The following is a 23,361-nucleotide window of genomic DNA, read 5'->3' on the forward strand; positions in this document are numbered from 1 at the left end:
AAACCAGAGGCACAGAGGCGTAGATCAGTGTGATCCTGCAGGGCCCGTGCTCTGGGGGACTCGCAGCAGCTAAGTTCTCTGCCACCCCTGACTTACTGTGTGACCTCGGGGCCAGCCACTTGCCCTCTCTGTGTCTCAGTCCCCCGTGGTGGGATCATAATATCTACCGCCAAGCAGTGCTCCGAGCATGAAAGAATTATTATCCCAAACGCCCTCTGAGCTTCTGGGACAAAGGTGCTGTGTTAATACACAGTATCCGTCTTCTTCTTCTTCTCGTTAGTATTATTCAAACCCAGATGGCATTATTATTGTTGTTGATTGACAGCTCCGCATAGCTCCATTCACGGGTGTCAGAGAGCCAGGCGGTAGTTAACACAAGCAAACACCATGTTTAAAACAAAGCCCAAGGAACACTCCAGTCGTCTGTGCCTTGGGTTGCTATTAGCACCAGAGCAGCTGCGGTGGCAACACGGAGGGACAGGGCAAGGAAAAGCACCCCGGAGCACAAAGAAGGAAAGTGGGTCTTGACACTGATCATATAATCGTGCTGGGCTTTTATAGACACTGGGAGGCCTCAGACAGAATAAATGCTTGAACTTTATCCACGGTTTACAGGCAGCGGCTGTAAAGGTCTTTGTTGCTGTTGCTGCCATATTAATGACCCAGCTTGGGGCACTGCTGCCGCCGCCGCCGGCCGCTTCTTCCAAAGAAAACAAATCAAAGTGAGTAACTCGATGTCCGGCAATGAGTTTTCCATTATAGAAAAATAAGTATAAATCTTTCCCAGTTGGGCAGCACACCGCGACGTCGGAGGCTGGTAAGGAGGTCAAGGTAGCTAGACGCTTTGAACCCCTGAACCAGCGCATCAGAAAGAGGCGACTTCTCTTTGTTAATTGCAAAATCAACAGATAAAAATAAACCGTGGTGCACGGGCTCTGTAGACGGCGTTTGCACCAAAGGAATGAGGGTCGGACGTAGGGGGAGTGGGGTCCCTTGAACTGGTTCTCCATTACCTTTCCCACTCTGCCGACGCTGATAAAACCCCACGAGCCATTGACCCTGGACGTGCAGAGACATTAATCTTCAGCCACGGGCCAGGCCCTGCAACGTCCAAGACATTGAGTCAAGTGGTATCTTGAGCAGAGGCAATGGAGTGCCTTGGAGGTTTTAAAAAATGACTGTCCCTAAATGTTCCTATTCTCTTAACAGAACTTGGGGGGCTTTTAAGAAACTGAGCAGTTGAGGCAGCACGCCTTTGGTTGGGGATTCGGACCAATGGATGAATGACGTGCGCTCCTAGGGTGTGGAAAAGGGAGATGAACTGGGGGAGGGATCAGCGTGGGAAGTAAGTCAGGAGGAAGTAGAGGAGGAAGGTGGGGACCCTGAGTAAGAGAGAAGACTGGGGGGTTTGTCCCTGGTGGGGTGTGATGGTTTGGGGGTGCAGTGAAGGGCAGGGCAGGGACAGCGTTAGTACCAAGGGAAGGAAGTCAGGCACCTGGAGGCCCAGGAAGTGAGGCCTGAAGGGGGAGGCAAGTGATTCCTAAGTGGTGCTGGTTCTAGGGTCTGGGACCCCCTCCCAGCCTCATCCTTCATTTAGAAGCAGCAGAAATAGCCCCAGGTGCCGTTTGGATGCAGGACTTTTCTCCCCTAAAATAGGCGTTACCAGCCCCCGCAAAAATACATGCGTTGCTTTTGCCCAAACCCTTTGTTTTCTTCTCTGTATTTCCGCTCACCTTCCTCCTCACCAAACCTCCTTCCTTCACTGGCTCCCCCCACCACCTTTTCTTTCCCCACCGACCACCTCCTCTTTGCCACCAGGTGAGCGTCCATCCATCCGTTCACTCTGTTAGTGTGGGACTCCTTCCAGAAACCATTCTAGATGAGAATAAGGCAGCGTCTCCGTCCGGAAGCAGCAGAGGCAAGCTAGTTCCAAGCAAGCAGGAAAACAAGCCAGCGTGGGTGTGCCTGGGTCAGCTTCGGCGGGGGTAAGGGGTGGTACCAGCACGGAGGGCGTCAAGGAGAAGAGGGTGTCTGAGCCGAAACGTGAAAACCAAACGGGAACTCGCTGGGGAAGCAGGGCAAATGGATCTGACATGAAGGGGAAACGCCCCGTGTGCTCAAATGCATGTAAGTTGGCCAGAGAGAGAGAAAGGACAGAGTGAGAGGCAGAACCAATGCAGGACAGGGGAGGGGGGCCAGGCAGGCTCTGGGTGATGGACTCCCCAGAGAGGCTGGAGCAGACGATGGAGAGAGGTGAGGCTGGGAGGTCAGTTTACAAAAGACTGATGTACCATGATGAGGGGCTCGGCCCTGATCCTGAGGGTGTGGGATCCACCTCCGATCCTGGAGGTGCGGGATCCACCAAAGGGACTAGATCAGACTAAAGAGAGGCCACTGGGGCTGTGAGCTGCATGGGTAGGGGCCGGGGCGTGGGGAGGGACCAGTTGGCCAAGAGGCTGCGTCATCTGCAGAGAGAGACAACCTGAGCTGAGCTAAAGCCAGAAGGGGGCAAAGAAGACAGAGTGTCTAAAAAGGTGGAACCACCCAGAGGAAGGTGGGGAGAAGCAGGGAGAGGAACCTGCCAGAATCCCAGCCAGTCTAACTAACTCCCCGTCTAACTCCCGCCTTCCGCAGCTTTTCCCTCGAGTGTACTTCATACTCCTCCCCTTCAGATTCCTCTCCTGTGTCTCTGCTTTTGTTCACATCTCCCCCCAAGAACTTCCTCCCACCTGGGTACATCATCGTGCTTCCAAACAATGTTTCCTCTCTGCTCTCCTAAAATTCCTTCTCTGAATCTCATTTTCACCTTTGTCCTTCTCTCCTTTTCCCAATCCCATGCTTTTCCCAGCTTGCTGCCACAGTGGGAGCCGGGACCTGCTGCTGGTCGCAGGGGCTAGACTGGCTTCCAGCCTCTTGCTTCAGGGCTGCTTGAGAGACAGAGTTGAAGGCTTCTCCTGGGAAGCAGCATGGAGGAGATTTGGGCTGTGGAGGAGAGAAACCCAGAAAGATGACATCAGGGGTGGATTTAAGGCAGACATAAAACTAAATGGGTCTTGTTTCTTCCCTGAAATAGTCCTTTGGGAACAGATTCAATGTGGTCCATGGAGATGTCCACATTCCATAGTCCTAAACTTGGGATTTTTTTTTAGTATGGGAGAGATCCTAATTCCTAAGAAGGCAAGAGGGAAACTGCCTTCCCTCAACTCCTCCCCAGCAAAGCATCCTCCCCGGGAAGTGGAAACATAGACTCCTGATTCCGGAAGCTTCAGGAACGAACAGTGGAGGTTTCAGAGGAGCCATGAGGAGTCATTTCTGTAGTCTCCATATTAATGAGGCCAGAGGAGGTTAGTGATCAGCTGCTGGATGTTCTGCTCTGCTACTTCACATACTTTGTATCTCCTCTAACCCTCCCATCAACCTTTGGAGGTAAGTGTAATTATAATTCCACTTTAGAGATGGAGAAACTGAGGTTTGTGGCCTTAGGAAACTTGCCCAGGTCTGCATGAGTCCTCAGCCTTCCCCACTTGGCCATGCACTGCTTCTACTGTCAAGCTAATGTTTGAAAATAAAAGTAAACCAATAACAACCTACCTTAGCCTAACATAAATTTAAGCCCACATTTTTTCTTTCTCTCTCCTGAGATGTTAGAAATGGATCTCACTGTCTGGGTTTTGCTTTCAAACAGAGAGTTAAAAATGTTTCCCACAGAATTCTGATGCTTTTCTCCAGATGAAATGTTTGGTACCCTGAAAAGGTATTTGTTTGTTTCTTTTTTGAAGACAGCCTCCAATAAAAACTTTGACTAAGCCTGTCTTTCAGCTCTTTCCCAAGACAGCTCCTCTGGGGAACCGATCTTTGGAGGGATATGTTGGAAGGATTTCCCAGGACCTTCAGAAGGAGTCGAAGTTCTGGAAGAAAATTGTCTACCCACTGCATGGAAGGGGATTGGAAGCAGGCTTCATGGGCGGCAGCCGGAGGTGGAAATAGACAAGGGAGTCCAAAGTCAGTGTGCAGAAGGTGAGAGACAAGTGGAGTGGCTGCTGTCACCAAACACCTAAAAATATGAGAGTGGCTTTGGGACAGTGGAGGACGGCAGCTGGAAAGACCTTGAGGACAGTATTAGTACAAATCTAAAGGGTCTCAAAGAGGCTGTTCGCAGAAGCCTGGTGTCCCTCGAGAAAGCTAGCCATCAGGATTAAAGAAAAATGAGGGAACTGTTATTGGCAACTAGACAGAAGAGGATCCATTATGCAGAGGCGGAAAGTTGAGCAACACTCTTGTCTGCAGTAATGGGGAGAACAGAAAGCGCACCCTTTGAGTTGGGTGATCTATAGCTAAGATTTCCAGGCAGGGTTAAAGGTCACCCTGACGTCTTCTTGCTGTAAAATTTGAGAGGAGAGAGAGAAGCTCAAGGGAACAAAAAAGTTAAATATAAAGGACACAGACTCTGCACAGCAGTTTGGAAGGTCTCCTGCTTCTCCAGATGGAAATCAGTGTGAAATCAAGAATAGCTTCTGGAAAAAAATAAAATTCAGGGAATGGGCAGAAAAACATGGTGTAATGACAAAATTGAGAGTATGACTGTAAAGTCCTTTGATAAGCCCTTGGAAAAATTTAATGTAATGCCTTAGAGCATTTTGTTCATTCAAAACCAAAAATGAAAACAAAATCCAGGACTTTTAAGAATCCTTGGTAGCTTTGGCAGAAGCCAAAGGGAGAGAATGATTTATCCCCAAGAGGTTTGTGGATGTGACTTTTTATTTTTCTAATGGCATGAACTGCAGTAAGATTCATAGGAGGTTTCCAAAGGTTTTAAGAAAATTGTACAAGCAGAAACACCACTAGCTTGGACTGAAAGAGACAGAGAACATACCAGAAAAAAGAAAAAGAAAAAGGTCTTTGGACCCCCAAACTTTTACAGGCTGAAAATAATCTGAGAAAATGTCTCAGCTGCAAGTATAGGTTACCTTTTCAGGAAAAGGAAGAATGGCTGTTGGGACAGAACCAAGACCGCAGCAGGTAATTTCCAGGGCTTGGTCTCTAATCAGGGAACAGACCACATGTTCCCATCAGATTTCAGAGTTGCTTTAGACCAGGGACTCCCGTATGTCTCCTGTTTCCCCCCTTTTTGAATGGGAGTGTCTCTAGTGGTTATTCCATGCCCGTCCCACCACTGTGTGTTGGGTGTAGGGGAGAGGGCAGGTAACTTGTCTCGTTAGTTCCCGGGTGCTCAGATAGGGAAGACTGCCCTGGAGGGAGGGTGTGTCTCCTTGGACCGTCCAGCACAACCTCCTTGGCACTTTGTGCACACTGTTCCCTCTGCCTAGACTTGTCTTCCCTCACCTCCCCGCCTGGTTCATTCCTATTTGTACTCTAAGATTCAGCTCAAAATGACCGCTCCGCGAAGCCTCCCCAGTGTCATCAGCTAGAGTTAAGAGCTATGTTTCTGTCTTTCTGTAGGATTTGCTGTGGCTTTTGTCACCCTGAACTGAAATGGTTTACATACTTTCTTCCTCCCCAGCTGGCCCATGAGTTCAAACGTGGTAGGGATTGTGTCTTATCATTTTTGTTGTTTATCCAAACTTATTGCAAAATTAACACGGAAGCTCAACCAACGTCTGACATTAAAGCAATAAATAGGAGGCTACAGGTGGCCTAAACGCTTCGATGAAGGAGAGTGAGTGAAGAAAACCGAGGCCTGGAGAGGAGTCCTGTCCTGGAGGCCAGTGTCACCGACTTGGCGTTTGGGAAATCTGCACGCACTTCCCAGGTGGTGAGCGAGCCCAGGGAAGAAGTAGCTTCATCCTTTTTGGGGAGGGGCTGGGCACCTTGTTCTCCTTGACACGTAATCAGCGACTTAGAACTAAGTGCTTTCAGCATTTGGCAACACGTTAACAGAGCGTGAAGGGGGATCCGGGGATTCTGGAAATCGGAGCATCAGATTCCTAGAGATCATCTCAGACCTAAAATCTTCTGTTTGGAGAAACCACCTTGGAAACTTCTGTTAAGATCTATGAGACTAGAGACTGACCGTGGCCCCTTGTACCTGCTGGCACGTAGCAGGCACTAATTTTTTTTTTTTTTTTTAATGGTTGATTACCGGCAGATGTGAAGAAGGAAGAAGGGAAGGGGATGTTTTGGAAATTTTCTAATGTTGCTTAAACGGGTAGCGGTTTTTAAATGAATGGTGTGCGTTTATACACCAGTGGGTATGATACATACAGTGGGTGAGTTTATACCTACAGTGGGTATGATATCGTAGGGGAGGTTTTATACCATCAGGACAGTGATATCCAATGGCTATGTCCCTCGGACCTTTCTCCAGAAGGCCTCCTTCATCTGGATGGGACTCTGTCCTCCCCTAATTCTTAGTAATACTCCCTCTGAGAGAGTCTGAGACTCTCATGTCCCCTGTTGTCATGGAAACCCCATCTGGATTCCAGGGAACCAGAGTCTTGAGGAGAGATGATTCATGTTGGGCCCAAAATAAGATTTATTGAAATGATTGATTTTTCTGTTTCTCCCTGAGAGAATCTCAAGGTCAAGACCTAAGAACGATCACAAATACACAAATATGTATCTCCTCAACTCCACAGAACTTACACAAAGACAGTGCAGGGGGGCCACTTGTGAGATGCATCTTAAGAGGGGCTGGCAAGACCTCTCCCCAGCCCCCAAATCCCCCTTCAGCACAAAGCTGCGCCTGGCTAGGTCAGTGGCTTTGTGAAAAGGAGAAAAGTCGGCCCTTCCTTCAGGAGGACACGGCTCTGTGCCAGGGGGCGTGGCTTGGTGAGGAGAGTGCAGATGGGGTTACCGTCTCACTCACCCCTCAGCTTCAAGTTCTACGTCAACAACAATCTACACAATCGTAAAGGAAACTCCTATCGTCATGGAGTCCAAAATTCCATCACGAGGATCCATTCTACGTACCTGGATGAAAGCATCGTTCCCCACTTCATCAAGTGTGGACACCCCCAGATACTGGGTACCCATCCAGCTCCTGTCGGCCATCTATCACTGCATTCTCTTTACCAAACGACAAGAAGCAGTGGCAGAGATGGGGAGGGGACACCACGCAGAGACCTGAGCTGTAGAAGATCCCAGGGGAAAAGACTGGTTTGTGGAAGGCCCTGGAAGGCCAGGAAGGCCGAAGTTCAGGAAAGGGGCTGGGAGCAGTGGGCTGGGGGGGAGGGCAGCAGGGCCAGACCACATTCACCTATTTCTTTTTTTTTTTAATAAATCTTTCCAAAGTTTGAAATGTTATTTTTTAATCTTTTTTTTTTTTTTTTGCGGTACGCGGGCCTCTCACTGTTGCGGCCTCTCCCGTTGCAGAGCACAGGCTCAGCGGCCATGGCTCACGGGCCCAGCCACTCCACGGCATGTGGGATCCTCCCGGACCGGGGCACAAACCCGTGTCCCCTGCGTCGGCAGGCGGACTCTCAACCACTGCGCCACCAAGGGAAGCCCTTTTTTAATCTTTATATTTTTTCCAATATTTGAAAATTTGCAAAACTTATTTCCTTTTAATCATTTTAATGTGGCTACTAGAAACTTCCAAATTACATACGTGGCTGGCGTTATATCTCTATTGGGCGGCACGGGTCTAGAACTCAGCTCAGCTCCTGGCACTTAGCAGATGCCCGTAAATGTGATTTGAAATGAAATGTGCCACAGTTACCTGGCTCAGAGCTGACTGCTGCGTCCTCTTTAGACAGTGCTGCTTTTTCTTCGTGGCTATTGTTTGCTCTCCTCTGTCCTTTTCTCCCCCAGAGTTTTATTGAGATATAATTGACATGCATCACTGTGTAAGTTGAAGGTGCACAACATAATGGTTGGACGTCAGATATTGTGAATTTTGTTCTCCTCTTCAAAAATTCATAGTTGCGGGCTTCCCTGGTGGCGCAGTGGTTGAGAGTCCGCCTGCCGATGCAGGGGATGCAGGTTCGTGCCCCGGTCCGGGAGGATCCCGCATGCCGCGGAGCGGCTGGGCCCGTGAGTCGTGGCTGCTGGGCCTGCACGTCCGGAGCCTGTGCTCCGCAACGGGAGAGTCCACAACAGCGAGAGGTCCGCATACCGCAAAAAAAAAAAAAAAAAAAAATCATAGTTGCTTAGCACAGAAGATCAAGCCAATAAGCAAAAAGATATTTCCAGATATTTTTTCTTTAAGTGGAAAAAATCCCCACGTCCCACTCCCTCATCCCCTTCTCTGGGAGGGACTACGACCTCTCAAGTACAGTGAGATGGCTGGTTATACAAGGAGAAAAGACAGTTTATCGAATTTCGATCCTTTCTGTAGACGTTGAAATCGATTCAGAATTCTCAGTTGTCAAAACTCCAAATCCTTCCCTTTGAAGCCCCACGACGGCTTCAAAGTATCTATGAGAAATAGTGCAAGGAGCAGAGTAAGTAGTTAACCGTCTTCTCTTAAATAACGTTAAACGAATAAAGCTTTGAGGTCAGATTAGGAATGCAGAGGAAATAGCAATCTGGGGAAAAATTTAGCGTTTCTTTTTTTTCTGAATCACTAGGAAGAAGAAGAAAATCTCACATAAATTAAATTTCAGGTTTTCAGAAGTCTGTGACGACTCCTGGCAACAGGGAGCAAAGTTCTGGAGTTAAATGGGCTGATAAGTTCACCTTCGCTTCCGAATTCTCTTCCCCATGTTTTGCATATGTAGTTTTACCCAACACGTGCCTGGGCCAGACACAGGAGCCCTGCCGTGACGGTGCTGGACCAGGGGAAGCTGGGCTTGTGGGAGAGGGGATCACCGTAGCTGGGATTTGGGGGAAGAGGTACAGGCAAGAAGCGGGTGTAGACAGGTGCCAGAGGAGACTGTGGTTTTAGGCATTTGTTTGTTTGTTTAATTACTTGTTAGAATGGATTGCATTTCTTTGCCCAGAAGAGGTACAGGTTTGAGATGAATTTTAGATGTTTTTAGAACAAAAATGTTACTCATTTTTTTTTTTAGCTTCTGTTATTCATTGAATCTTTACCAGTAACTGACAAGCTAATTTAGTATATACTGTTCATTTTATATGTTCTCCACTCTTCATAACTTTGATCATGTTAGATTTTCCACCAGGAATATTCACCTACATTTTCTATCAAGATGCCTATAAATCTATTCAGTGCTCCAAAGCCCAATTCAAACAGCCCCTGTTCTTGAAGACTGTCTGATTTTCCAAACATGATAATTTATTTCTCCTCTAAACATTCAGAGTTTTTTTAATATCTACTGTGGCGATTCCTTCTTACTTTGAATTGCTGTTATTTGTGTGCTTTTTTCCAGCTGCTCCGTGGCATGTGGGATCTTCCCGGACCGGGGCACGAACCCGTGTCCCCTGCATCGGCAGGCGGACTCTCAACCACTGCGCCACCAGGGAAGCCCTGTTACTCATTTTTGAATCTTCTGTTTTTGCCGTAGCTGTGCAACCAAGCTGGAGGAAAAGAAAGCGCGAGGAACTCCCACCAGACTGAAACCCTTTTTGTTGCTCGCGTGTCACAGAGCCTTCATTCTGTTCCTGAGGAAGAAATAGTATCCAGAAGGATTCCCGAAAAGCTGGACAATTAGGTAAATATTTTTGCTCAAAAAACATGCCATTTGGTGCCACTTTCCTTGATAAATTCTTTCCCCTGTCAAAAAGGGAGCAAAAAAAAAAAAGTAACCCTTCCCCTGAGATGAAATCATAATGAATAGAAAGATACAATCGGGTTTTTATAGTGTTACAACAGTTAAGCATACTAGAGCTTGAAGTCATTAAGCTTTTTCCATCATATTTTAAACTTTTCTAAAAATAAAAAAATAGAGCTCAGGGTAACATCTGTTCTTTAAAAGGATACCCTGTTATTGAGGAAGGAAATGAGACAGTTGGTCCCTAATCACGTTGCCTTAATAGTTGTAAAAGTCACACTTTTACAAAAGGGATATGGGTTATCTTAACCAGCTTCATGCAGAGTTAGCATAATGGCCATGATATAAGACAAGCTTCATGGAAAAACTGTCTCCACTCTTTTCCCCTTATTTCTAAACGCACTTGATCAATATGATACACTACAGTTGATCAGAGCAGACCTTTAGATAAACAATTGGCCATGGAGGTAACATTATGGCCGTAAACCACATGTACTTGTGTCTGCTCAATCTTTTACACCATATGATTCATTCGTTCATTCGTTCATTCACTCAGTACACATGTGTTGAGTGCATTGTATGGAGAAGAAATAACTTAACCCTAGAGGATCTGAAGCCAACTTCCCAGGTGAAAAGGTTTTTGATCAAAGTCTTGGAGATTACACGTGTGGCAGAATGGCCATCCTGACAGAAGAAACAGCACATATAAATACACGGAAGAATGAGAGCACATGCTATGTTCAGGGGGCAGCACTTAGCTTCAAGTGAGAGAGGCCAGGATGCCCGCAGTGGAGTGGGCTGCACCTGGATTGCAAAAGGCCTTGAGTGCCAGCCCAACGGGTTTATATTTTACTTTTTAAGAAACAGATGATATGAAATGGACCTCCAGTCAGGTAAGCTCCCCTTCATCTCATATTTCTCCATATTCTCTGTGCTCTAAGCACAAAGCAATGAAAGACAAAGTATGAAAAGAAAAAACAAACCTAAAAAGGTATCGCCAAACTCAAAAGGAAGAAAAAATATCTTTCTGTATCACTCAAAGCAGTGAGGAGGGATGAAGCCATGGCCTTGCAGGCCACAGTAGAAAGGAGCCTGGCTCTTTTGGGGTAACAGAAGCTAAGTGTCCACGCAAAGGATGGTGGAAGCAGGCTAACTGTCCAAAGACAGGGTCTGACTCTCCCAGAAGGTATACGATGAGGGAGATGGGACCCAGGCTCCCAACAAGGAACTGATCCAGGTTCTGTGAGTGACTCTGCAATGTTCTTATTCTCACTGTGGGGCAGGAGACCCCAGGAAACCATCATAAACCTGGCTGTGGACTGAGGGTGCTGGGTGGAAGAATCCACAAAGCTTTTCAACTGGATGCAAGAGAGAGGGAACAAAACAAAAAGCCTCCCGTATAAAGTGAGCGGGCAAACTTTCCAGAATATACATAGGAAGTGAGTGCTAAGAAAAACAATCAACAAAATCAATAATTCACGCCAACTGAAAATAATTTTACAAAGCAGTCTGATGAAGGCTTAAATAGAAAGTTAAGATAATCAAAGAGATGAAAAAGAAGTTTCGTTCATTAAAAATAAACAAGATAATGAGAATTCATAATTCTGTACTTGCAGTTGGATTAAAGGCAACAACTGAAAGCAGAGATTATCAAAATGAACGAGAGAGAAAGAGAAAGAGATCCAACCATATACTAGTGACTGGAAAAATACACCTAAAACAGTATCAGTCCAAAAGACTGAAAACAAAGAGTGGTCAAGAGAGAAGATAGATCATTCTAATTCCAAAAGAATGTTGAGCAGCAATATTAATATTAGACAAAATGGAATTTATGGCAAAAAAATAAGGAAAGAGAGAGACACCATATAGTAAAAAGTGAGTCATCTGCCAGGATGATGTAGCAACCATGACTTTGCATGCACTGAGCAACATGGCTTCAAATGATACAAAAGGGGGAAACTGATCATTTTATACAAATAATAGGAGATTTTTAACATTCTTCCAAGAGAAAATGATGAATTATAAAAAAAACCTTGTAAGACTATAGAATATTTGAAGAAAATATATGTAAATTTATTTAACAGCTTTATACAGAACCCACACACACAATAAATAAAGATTATAATTGATTTTCATGTTAACATGGAACATTTGCAGACTTGACCATGTCACAAAGAAGATTTTAACAATTTTCCAAGAATTTATATCATACATGTTTTCTGATCACTATGCAATTAAATTCCATACCTACAAGCCAGGGAAAGAGGTTTTCGTTTTGTTTTGTTGTTTTGTCTTTTTTTGTTTTTGTTTTTGTTTTTGTTTTTAGTAAGTGGAGAAAAAAGCATGTTTGGTAGCTTAAAAATGCTCTCCTAAATAACTTTTGGGTTCAAGAAGAAATCATAAAGTCCAAAATAATTTAAACTAAGAAAAAAGGAAAGGATTACATAAACACATGTGATGCAGTTAGCGTAGACTTATAAGGTTCAATTAAGACCTAAATTTAATTTATAGAAAGAAAGAAAGGTAAAAAGTAAATAAGTCAGGGCTTCCCTGGTGGCGCAGTGGTTGAGAGTCCGCCTGCTGAGGCAGGGGACATGGGTTCATGCCCCGGTCTGGGAAGATCCCACATGTTGCGGAGCGGCTGGGCCTGTGAGCCATGGCTGCTGAGCCTGCACGTCCAGAGCCTGTGCTCCACAACTGGAGAGGCCACAACAGTGAGAGGCCCGCGTACCGCAAAAAAAAAAAAAAAAAAAAAGTAAATGAGTCTACAGTCAATCCAAGAAGCAAGGGGGGTAAAAAACAGGAAGACCCTAAAAAGAGAAGGAAGGAAAAAATAAGGGTGAGCTAGAAAACTAACAATACAAAAGATCGATAAAATTAAAATTTGATTTTTTGAATAAAAGAAAAAGGTCTAGTACGCATAATAAAGAAAAAGGCACGAAAAAACAATACCAAGAACAAAAAGGGGAACAGAACTATATTGCCTTAGAAGGGAGATTAAACAGATCGTAAGAGAAAATGATACATTTATGCAAATAAAATTGAAAATTAAGAAGAAAGGATTAAGATTTTTTTTTTACAATGGAATAAAGGGAGAATGAATACCAGGGTGAAATTAGCAATCTCAGCCATACTTTCCAGGCCTAGTTTATTAAGTTTCTAAAAAATTCGTTAAGTCAACGATAAATTTTATTGAATGTTTTTTCTTCATCCCTTGAGAAAAGCATACAATTTTACCCTTTACATTCAGACGGCGGCACAGCATAATAAGAAGAACCTGGATCTCTGAGATGTCCCAAACGGACTGGATTTCTTGAGCATGAAGAATAAATTTCTATCTTGTTTACTCCACTGCCATTTAGTCGTTTTGCGTTACTCTCGGCCAAGCCTAATCCTAACTGATAGGAAAAAGGAACACGTTAACCTAGTAAAGAATATTTATTAAAATATATTACAAAATCGCATCTAGTGGCAAAGTAATGTGAGCTGGGCCCCTGGAGTTTTGCCTTGCAGGGGTCCTGAGGAGTGAAACTCAGTAAGCACCCGTGTCCAAGTCAGGAGGAAACAGAACCGCTCACTCTAACTGCTTCTTTTCAGTCCTGTACCAGAAGTCTTAGCTAATACAATCAGATAAAGAATTTAAAAGCAAAAGGAAAATGGTCTTTATTAGCAAATGATGATAGTCTTAAGAAATGTTATAGATAAACTTTTGGAATGAATAAGAGTGATCACTAAGCTGAATGTAAGACCAAGAAACAAATCAGTAGCCTTCCTTAATCACCAGTCTTAGACGATTAGGAATGTAAGTTTTTTAAAATGTCTTATTCACAAAACTGAAGAAGGTGCTTGTGGAGAAGCAGATGGAATATTATTGAAGGAAATGATAAAAGACATGGTATATTAATTAGGATGCTTTCACATGCAAGTAACACATGCCAACCAGAAATGTCTTAACTATGAGAATATTTATTATTTGGTGTAACAAGAAGTCCAGCACAGGCAGGTGGCAGGTTAGTCCTGCAACGCAAAGACGTCATCAGACGCTCAGTATCTTTCCATCTTTCTGCGGCAGGGCTTCTACCCTCAGATTTGTCCTCTCGTGGCTGTAGTTTGGTTGTATTAGCTACAGTCTACGTGTAAAGTCCCCTTCGTACAGCCTCCTTCTGAAGGAAGTAAAAGAAGCTTTATCTCTTCACACATCCGTGTTTATCAAACTGTTCTCATAGAATGCCACCTCTAGTCGCACTCCCCGGGATTAAGTTGTGAGGTCATGCCTACCGGCAAGGGAGGCTGAGAAACATCTCATATTTTCAGTCTCTATCGTGGGAAGTGTGTTCTTCCAGTAAGAAAGGGGGTGGGGTGGAGCAGGTTACTGAGGAAGAGGCCACCCCCAAATAAACGGACGGAGAGACCCGATAGCATTACTGCTCCTCCAATTTAAGTCTATGAATTCAGGGCAATTACAATCAAAATGGAAATGAGTTTTTTCCCCAGGCACTTGAAAAGCTTATACAAAAATTAATATGGGAGGGGAAAAAAGGGCCAAGAATAGCTCAGACAATTTTGGAAGGGAACAAAATTGGGGACACGTGCCCAACTAGAGATCGAAATACCTTGTAAAGCCATAATAACTAAAGGTGAGAACACTTATGACAACACTCACTTCACAAAACTGTTACAAGAATCACGTTATAAGGCCTACGTGGAAAAGGCTTTGTTGACTGTAAAACGCTGTCTAGATGTGAGACGGTACAGAGGACAAAGGTGTATGTTGCATCTCTGAGCTACAACGCCTCCTCCAGCAGTAAAATTGATGACATCGACTTCTTTACTCCCTACCTGCCATAAATTCTTCCCGTGAGTGGGCTCAAAGGAGGGTAAGAAAGAAGCACGAAATCTCCCAGTTGGAGGGAATCTTGGAGGCTATTATTTCAGTCTCCCACTCAGCGGAGGAATCCTATCTACAAATTCCGGCCCCAGGTGGCCATCCTGTCTTGGCTTGAACACTTTCTGTGATGGAAGGGTTACTCCCTCTCAGAGCATCTCGGTCCTCGGGCAGGCAGCAGTGACAGTTAGAGATGGAGCTGAAATCAGACTCCCTCCAACTTTTTTCCACTTGTCTTAGTTCAACCTTCGGGAACAACACAAAACAAATTCACTCCCTTCCACCCTTGACAGCAAATCAAGGGTTTGAAGAAGGCCATCAGGGCCTTTCCCTGGGATAAACATTCTCAGCTTTTTAACTGTCCCTCTAAGACCTTTCCCTAAACAGGCTGGCCTCCCTGGGGTGCCCACTCCTTGGTCAATATCCTTTTCAAAGCTGGTGGTACCTCCCTGCCACCGCCTCCAAATGGAAACAGCTTAAATGTCCACAAATGAGTCACTTTAAACAAATTAAGGCATATGCATATGATAATGGATGGTGTGACTATTAAAACTGTGTTTTCAAAGAATCTGTAATGACTTGGGGGGAGGAATTCAGGATATGATGTTAATTTAAAAAAAAAAAAATTTTCCCTCCATATTCCTCCGTCTCACACAAAAAAAGACTTGAAGGACACATACCAAAACGATACCAGTAGTTATCACTAAATGGTGACAGTTAGATCATTTTTGTTTTCTTTTTTTCACCTTTCTACATTTGTAGGTTTTCTACCATGACTATACTTTTCTTTTGTAATTAAAAAAAAAAAATTACAGAGGCCCACAAAGCTGAATGTGAAGGAGAAACATGGTGCCTGGAACAAACACGGATGCTCTGATGCGGGCAGCCAATGGGGTGCTCACCACCTTGGTGTGGCCATGACAAGCATTAGTTTTTGGGAGCCATGTCAGAAATTTGTCAGAAAATTGAGCTTTCTGTTAACTAAAATCCTCAAGACTTTTTTTTTTTCACATGAACTCTCGTCAATAGTTTGAATAACTGAGTCTTTTTTTTTTTTAATCAAAATGAAAATCTTTCATTTTCCTCCATTAAATTCCATGTGTTTGTTTTGGCTCCTTGCTTAGCAAACCATATCCTGTTTCTGCCATGCTGTGTATTACTTATACGTTTCCATTTTGTGTCAGCCCTCATTTGTATGTTGGCCTACCGTTCACGTCATTGAAAGATATTTAACAGAACCAGTCCCCACAGAAGGACCAGAGGCATCTTGTACTGTACACCTTTCTTTGGATGACTTGGCTCAATCATTCAGTGCTTTCTGGATACAGTGGGTTGCCTAGTTGTGCCTTTACCCAGCTGGACATCATCTCTTCCTTATCTATTCATCTTACCGTGAGAAACTTTGCCCAAATCCCTGCTGAAAGATTCAGTACCTCTGGGACAACCTGGTGATTTTTGATAACCTTTCAAGAAAAAGAATATGAAATGATGTTAGTATGATGTGGTTTGTTGTACACAAACTTGTGCTGGCTTTTTGAGATTTCTGCTTCCTTTTTGCAGCGATTTCAATCTAACTCTTTAATAACCCAGGTTAAGGTTTGCTGGGGATCAAAGTTAAACTCAATGGTGCAAACCTTCCGGAAGCTACATATTCCCCCTTTTGATAACTCGGACCGTTTCCCATCACTAATCCTTTGGCATCACTCCTGAGATCCCTGAAAGATTACCGACAACGGTTCCGTGATGAAACCTACAAGTTCTGTCATCCCCGGCGATGAGATTTGTCAGGACCTGGAGACCTGAGCTTATTTAAAGAGGCCAGGTATTTACTTCCTGCAGAGCTTCACACCTAGGGCTGTAGTTTCCTTTTAACCATGTTGAAGATCCTTCTTGGAGATAGAGGAGATGACAGCTACTTAGGAGTGGAGCAACTCTGCTTTGTATCTGTCATCTTCTAGCGTAACACCGTCTGCCCCTGGCCCTTCCCTATTCTCCCAGGTCAAAGCACGCTCACACAGAGCTCTGTTAGCTGTTCCGGAGCATTTTTTTGCAAGTCTCAGCTAGATTCTGAGCCCCAGCCTTGCTAACACGGTGGCTGCAAACCCATGACACTCTTTGCCGTTCTCCTCTTGTTCTGTGCTCCTCCCTTGCGCTGTTATAAAGGCTCTTGGAGAACCTGAGGCTGCTGGAGGGCTTCCTTCGCTGGCTCTGGGTCTTCCCTTTGCTCCATTGCGTGGGAGATTGTACTGTCAGCATTTAATTTCGGGAAGAATTTTTTTTTAAGTTGAAGGATAGTTGATTTACAATGCTGTGTTAGTTTCAGGTGTACAGCAAAGTGATTCAGTTATAATATATATATGTATATATATACATATATGTATTCTTTTTCAGATGCTTTTCCATTATAGTTTATTATAAGATATTGAATACAGTTCCCTGTGCTATGCAATAGGACCTTGTTGTTTATTTATTTTATATACGGCAGTGTGTATCTGCTAATCCCAAACTCCTAATTTATCCTTCCCCTTTGGTAAAAGGATTCCCTTTCCCCTTTGGTAATCATAAGTTTGTTTTCTATGTCTGTGAGTCTATTTCTGTTTTATAAATAAGTTCACTTGTATCATTATTTTAGATTCCACGTATAAGTGTATATCATATGATATTTGTCTTTCTCTGACTTACATCACTTAGTGTGAAAATCTCTAGGCCCATCCATGTTGCTGCAAACGGCATTATTTCATTCTTTTTTATATATATACAGTAGTATTCCACTGTACATACATCTTCTTTATCCATTCACCTGTCGATGGATTTTTAGATTGCAGGAAGAATGTTTCTTTAATACATCCTCTGTCCTCTTACCTTTAAACAACAAAACACCAACATAATAAAATAAAACACAATAACAACGGCAACCAAACAGCTCCCCTTTAGGCGTGCTTCTCATCACGGATGCAAACGAGGTCTGATAAGACGCTGGAAGGGGCATTTAGGCTCCTCGTGGTGCATTTTCTTAGAAAAACATATGACAAATGATGAAAAATGTTGCTTAACTTGCTTCAAATACGAATGTGGAGGAGCTATTCTTTCCTGTGTATTGTGCAGTGGGAAAGAGGGGAGAGGAGTGATGGAGAAACAAGGGAAATTAGTATTGAGTACCAACCACGTGGTTTCATTTAATCTTCATATCAATCCTGGAAGCACCGTCCCAATTTTAATGGTGGAAAAAAATGAAGCTCAGGCTTAAGGAACTTGAAATAACTTTGTTTGTGGTCCAGAAGGTAGAGCCAAGGGTTGAACTCAGAATCAGTGTGATTCTGCCGTTCATGCTTTTTTCTACGTAACAGGTTGTAGGTAAGCAGCTCACAGGACAATCCAGTCCAGAGATGTGTGTTTTTGGACCACCCTGTATTTTAAAATTTTTGAATATATTGCCAACATTCACAATGTAGGAGATTTTACATCAAATTCCAGATTTCCAGCTTCTTTTGAAAATCTCTGGACCCACGTTTCTCCCCATGGTGACCACTGGCCAAGCTGAATCATGGCGATCCCTTTAGAGAGACCGTGCCCCCTCCAGGTTGCCACGATCTCCGATCCTATCCTCATTTACATCCTCTACTTGATCCTGCTGGTATCTGCATTTGCAATGCCCTAGGCCATGCTGATGCTCTACTGGTTTTCCTGGTTTCAGAGAGAAAGACTGCTGCCGTATGCAAAAGAAGGGAGCAAAGGATACGAAAATCACAGATATGTCTCTTACACTCAATTCAGCCTCATTATTGCCCCGGAAAGGGGGCTCCCAGAAACTCAAGATGTCCCCAAAAGAATGTGCTTGTTTGTCCCAGGCTCCTCTGTTCCCAGTTATGTACTCAACTCTCTGTACTGTTTCTTAAACCACAGCGTCTAGTAAGAGTATCATTTAAGACTTTGTAACCTCCAACAATGGGCAAAAGAGTTTGTTCCTGTGACTGTTTAAACGGAGGTCTCAGGCATGATCAAACTCTGTGCTGTCCCAGAATCTCTGGCTAAGAGATCTCTCCATCCATAGCTGGATGCTACGGACAGAACAGTAAAAATGTACGTAGGCTAAACAGGCCAGACAGTGGGGCTATAAATAGGCCAGACAGTGGGGAACCAGGCTGGGGATCAGGAACCCGTTTCCTGCTCTTGGTCCTGTTCTTATAAGGACACCAGAGTGTAGGACATTACAGTGATACAGACCTGAAGAGGCAAGTCCGAAACTGGGGCTAGTAAGTTTGAATGACAAATGCAGGGGGAAATATGAAGGTCATTTTGAAGGGAGAGATTCATTCATTCAGTCAGTCATTTGACACATGTGCCTCATGTGTCCACTACATGTCAGACACATTTTAGGCCGTGAGGATTCAGGAGTGAATGAGACAGACAGAAATTCCTGCCATCACGGAGCTTACTTTTTTTTTTTTTTTTTGGAGCTTACTTTTTTATAGGGAAAGACAGACCATAAACAACCAAACAAACAAGACTAAAAAGGAAATGTATACAATGTCAGTTGATGATAAGGCTGTGGAAAAACTCAAGCAGGGCAAGGGAGTTAGGGAGCTTTTTCTGAACGCTCGTGAGGCAGATCCGGTGGAGCCTGGGGTGGGGGGAGAGGAGAACTGCTGGGCCAGTGAGTGAATTTGAGGGCTGGGACCCCGCACAGGCGTGGGGGAGCTGGCCAGCCCATCTCTGGGGATGGTATAAAGGCAGAGACAGATAGGCTGGTACACGGGGTGACCGGAGCTTCTATAGCCAGGCTGGTCACCAGGCTGAACACGGGGCCTGAAGGGAGGGGACAACTCAGGAGCCGGGACCAAAGGCCCACGGAGAGGTCGGTAAGGGGAGACGTCTTTAGTTCCAGTAACTGAATCTAGAGGACAGACCTTTAAACCATGAGACACAGGAGAGCTGCGAGTCACAAGGAAATGAAGACCGTGGAAGCTTCCATCAGAGCCTGAAAACCGGGGACGGGGTGAACCCTCTAAGAAAGAGGGGAGCAGAGAGAGGAGCCCGGGCCAAGGGGGTGCCTTGCAGGAACCCCCGCTCAGGGAGCCGTGTGTGTGTGTGTGTGTGTGCGTGTGCGTGTGTGTGTTTGTGTGTGTGTGTGCGCACGCACTGGGGTGGAAGAGGAAGCAAAGAGCCTTGCTTTGTCTGTCGGTTCAGATCTACTTTCTTGCCTGAAGAAGTGGAGACAACGGAACCTGCAAAGGAGTGGAGAGCATCGCTTGAAGGAAGGAAGGAGCCGCCAGCTGGGCCACCAGCCTCGGGAGGCCACGCAGAGGGGGATGGTGGCTTCGAAAGTCTCCAGACTGAGAAGAGGAAGGTCCCCGGCTTTCGAGGGAACAGCTGCAGTAGAGGAAGGTGGGCAGGTGCCAGTCGCGGGGGCTTAAGATGTGATTAAAGGACGGAGTGGAGCCAGCACGTGGGTGGCAGGTTCCACATGTTGAAGTGGAGTCCCTACCGAGTGAACAGAGGAAAAGCCATACGGTGCCTCCAATGACCAAGCAAGACCTTTTAAGGGAGTTGGAGGATGACATCAGGAAAGGGACCCTTGGAGCGGGCGGGATGGTGGAGACGGTGGTCACCACGCCCACACGCGGCCCTGGGCTGTGTCTGTCTGGGCTTCCTCAGCAGATCCGGCAGCTGCAGGACATGTCCAGACCCTTCACTTGTCTCCGAGCCTCCTGGCAAGATGGTGCACAACAAGGACATGGGAAAAGGAGAAGCACGGTGTCCTAACATCTCCCAGATCTGTCTGGGTGGGAGCCTCCACGGCTGGCACGAGATAGCGTGAAGCAGAAGGTGTGGGTATCGGTCTTGTGTTGCTTTCCTCATTCTCTTTTTGACTTATTTCCCCACTTGTCCCTAAGTCTGGATGCAAACGTGTGTCTCTGGGGGGCGTTCTAACAGAGCTCTATTCAACATGAGAAGTCCGACGGTTTCCTCTTGCGGATGGTGACTTCAGGGCTGGACCCTGCCTCATTTGGGAAATAATAACACGTTGTGCTTTGGGTCCCAAAACATCCTCCTAGAACCACCTTACGAAGGCCTTCATGGACACGCATAGCCAAAACCTTCAGCCACAGTAGAGCAGGACCACTTCACGCCCCCCTCCTGCTATGTACTCCTCTTACGCTCTTAGAGAAGGTCTTATTAAACCTTTTAGAGCTAACGCACCAGTGAAAATGTTTACTCTGGGAAAGAACTTCTGTTTTTCTTATATTTTAAAGATACATGTACTTATTTTTTTATGCATTGATTAATTTATTCATCAGTACGTTAAAGTGCAGAAAATAAAGTTTAAAAAAGATCGCCTCTCCACTTAAGGGAACGGCCATTTTCATGTAATAAAACAGCTATTGCTGATAGTACGTGAAACATGCCAATCCCGGCCCCGTGTCTGATGTATGTGATCAGATTTAATCTTCAGAACAAATTGATGAGGGACGTAATTACTGTCCCTATTTTATAAATGTGGAAAAGGAGGCTCAGAGACGTTCACCGGCCCAAGAACTGGTAAAGGGCAGGGCCAGGGCCCCATGCCCCGTCTGCTCCCCTGAACGCACGTTTCTACATCATTGGGATCCCCTGATGGGGTTTAATGAGCATCTGTTCACCACGCGGTGATGCGGGGCTTCCCTGTGGGAGGAAATCCTGCAACCCATCCCTTCTCATCCTGCACTAGTGATGCCCTGATTCCAAGAGGACCTGGTCTACCTCCATTCCTGTCTCAGGAGAGCCTCTGGGGGTGGAAAGAGGCAGGAATGGAGCCTCCTGCTGGTGGGAGGCCGGCTGTGCAGATGCTCAGGGGCTCACAAAGCAGCCCCGTCCTGTCCCGGGGCCCCTGGAAGCCTGACCTTGCCCTTCACTTGCTCAGGAGGAAGGAGGGGCTGATCTTACCCTCCTCCTTTGAAAGATCCAGCAGGGGAGTGGGAAGTATCAGAGACCAAGCTGGAAGGGAAGGGGAACGACCGGCACAGCAGGGGTCCAGGCAATAACCCGCCTGGAATTTGCAACCTGGAATGCTGGGGGGACGAGGGTCAGGGGTTCAGGCACGGGAGGGATAAGGCTGGCTTCCCAGGCGTAGGATTTCCCAGGGAAAGTACTTCCTTAGCTCCTAGTGACAAGGTTTGGCAACAGCAGGAGCTGTGGCTTAGGTGGTGTCATTTCTGGATGATCGTTACATGAAAGGGAGCCAGGGTGCAGGAGTTTATGTTCCCACGTCTGACGATCCGTCCAGCAACACATGTGGCTGGGCTGTTCCTTCACACACTTTTGCTTTTGCTTTCCTGGAAGGAGTTCCAGTGTTATCGTTATGTTTAACAGTTATAAACACTCCCATGTATTACGAGCTTACTAAGCACCGGTTTCACTTCTCTTTGCCTGGGAAATTTGCGTTTATCACCCCCAACCAGGGCAATGAAAGCGCTGTACAAACACTGCTTTACAAGCTGGGAGTGACTTGTTAGTCTGCAGCTCCATTATAGCAAGTAAGCGATGCGGCCTCTCCGTCCCTGACTCCTCCTGGAGATGGAAGACTCCCCCTAAGGCAGAGGTAGTGACCCCAGGGAACTGAGAGAGCCTCTTCTGCCCTGTGTGGGGAGGTCTTAGGAGCGGGGAGAAGGTGTTTGCTAGTGTGGCCCAGGGCACTCCCCACAGGAAGAGAGATGTTCACTTCCTCCTAAGTTCTGGGCTGTAGCCTCACTGATCACTGTCACAGCTCTTCTCATATCACAGTTTTTTGGCAGCCTCTCCCCCAAGACTGTGAACTTCTTGTAAGCAAAGTCTCTGTATCTTTTCTGTATCTCTGCATCCCTAGCGCCATGTCTGCAGCAGGGTCTGGTCCCTGGGGAATGCCCAGTGCATGTGTTTCTGACATGCTCAGGAAGCATGTGAGTCGCTTATTTTTGGAAAGACTTGACTTTTCCTTGGTTACAGTCTCATCACAAGTCTTTCCTCACAACTCTAGTACTTCTATGACAGTGGTGTGATCCTGCAGTGTTCTGTTAAGATTACTCACTACAGTTTACAACTTACTACGGACAAGTTTCTCACAAATGGGGTGCGGGGGAGAGCCCGTCCTGCCTTTCCATGTGCTAATGTCTTTGCGGGTGTTCACCTGGTACTGATGTAGGACACACAGAAGTAGTTCTCCCTTACTAAGAAATGTAACTATACTATTTATCAGGTAAGTATAAACCTGGCCTCCGACCCAAAGCTTTAGGTATAGGAAAGGTTGGACTAGCATAGGCACCAATGAGTCAGGCTCCATCCTGAACCAATTAGTAATTTTGTACATTCAGCAACTTTTCTCCAATCCCTAATCTGCCCTGGCTTCCGGAAGAAAGTGAGCCAGTTTGGGCTTCATTATCAACTGTGTTAGAGTCCCTTTTTTGTCTTGAAATATATCAAGATGTCAAGAGTTCAACTACTGGAGCTCACCTTTCCTTGACTCCTAAGATGAAAAAGGCACTTCCTGGTGTTAGGGAATTACCTCGATGTTCTTCTTTTTTTTTTACAGCATAGAGATTTTTTTTTGGTTTAAAAACATTTTTTTAACATCTTTATTGGAGTATAATTGCTTTACAATGGTGTGTTAGTTGCTGCTTTATAACAAAGTGAATCAGATATCCCCATATCTCCTCCCTCTTGCATCTCCCTCCCACCCTCCCTATCCCACCCCTCTAGGTGGTCACAAAGCACCGAGCTGATGTCCCTGTGCTATGCGGCTGCTTCCCACTAGTTCTCTATTTTACATTTGGTAGTGTATATATGTCCACGCCACTCTCTCACTTCGTCCCAGCTTACTCTTCCCACTCC

The 23,361-nt window shown here is 45.4% G+C and overlaps 1 long non-coding RNA gene across 1 annotated transcript; it reads left to right on the plus strand.

Annotated features, from left to right (window-relative positions):
* The first annotated feature begins 3,889 nt into the window (after positions 1-3,889).
* LOC132597890 (uncharacterized) lies at positions 3,890-19,742 on the plus strand. The gene is made up of 3 exons (XR_009565308.1): positions 3,890-4,017; positions 9,426-9,572; positions 19,705-19,742. It is a non-coding gene; the product is annotated as an uncharacterized lncRNA (long non-coding RNA).
* Positions 19,743-23,361: the final 3,619 nt, after the last annotated feature.

Source organism: Globicephala melas, chromosome 10, assembly GCF_963455315.2.
Source record: "Globicephala melas chromosome 10, mGloMel1.2, whole genome shotgun sequence".
NCBI lineage: Eukaryota > Metazoa > Chordata > Mammalia > Artiodactyla > Delphinidae > Globicephala > Globicephala melas.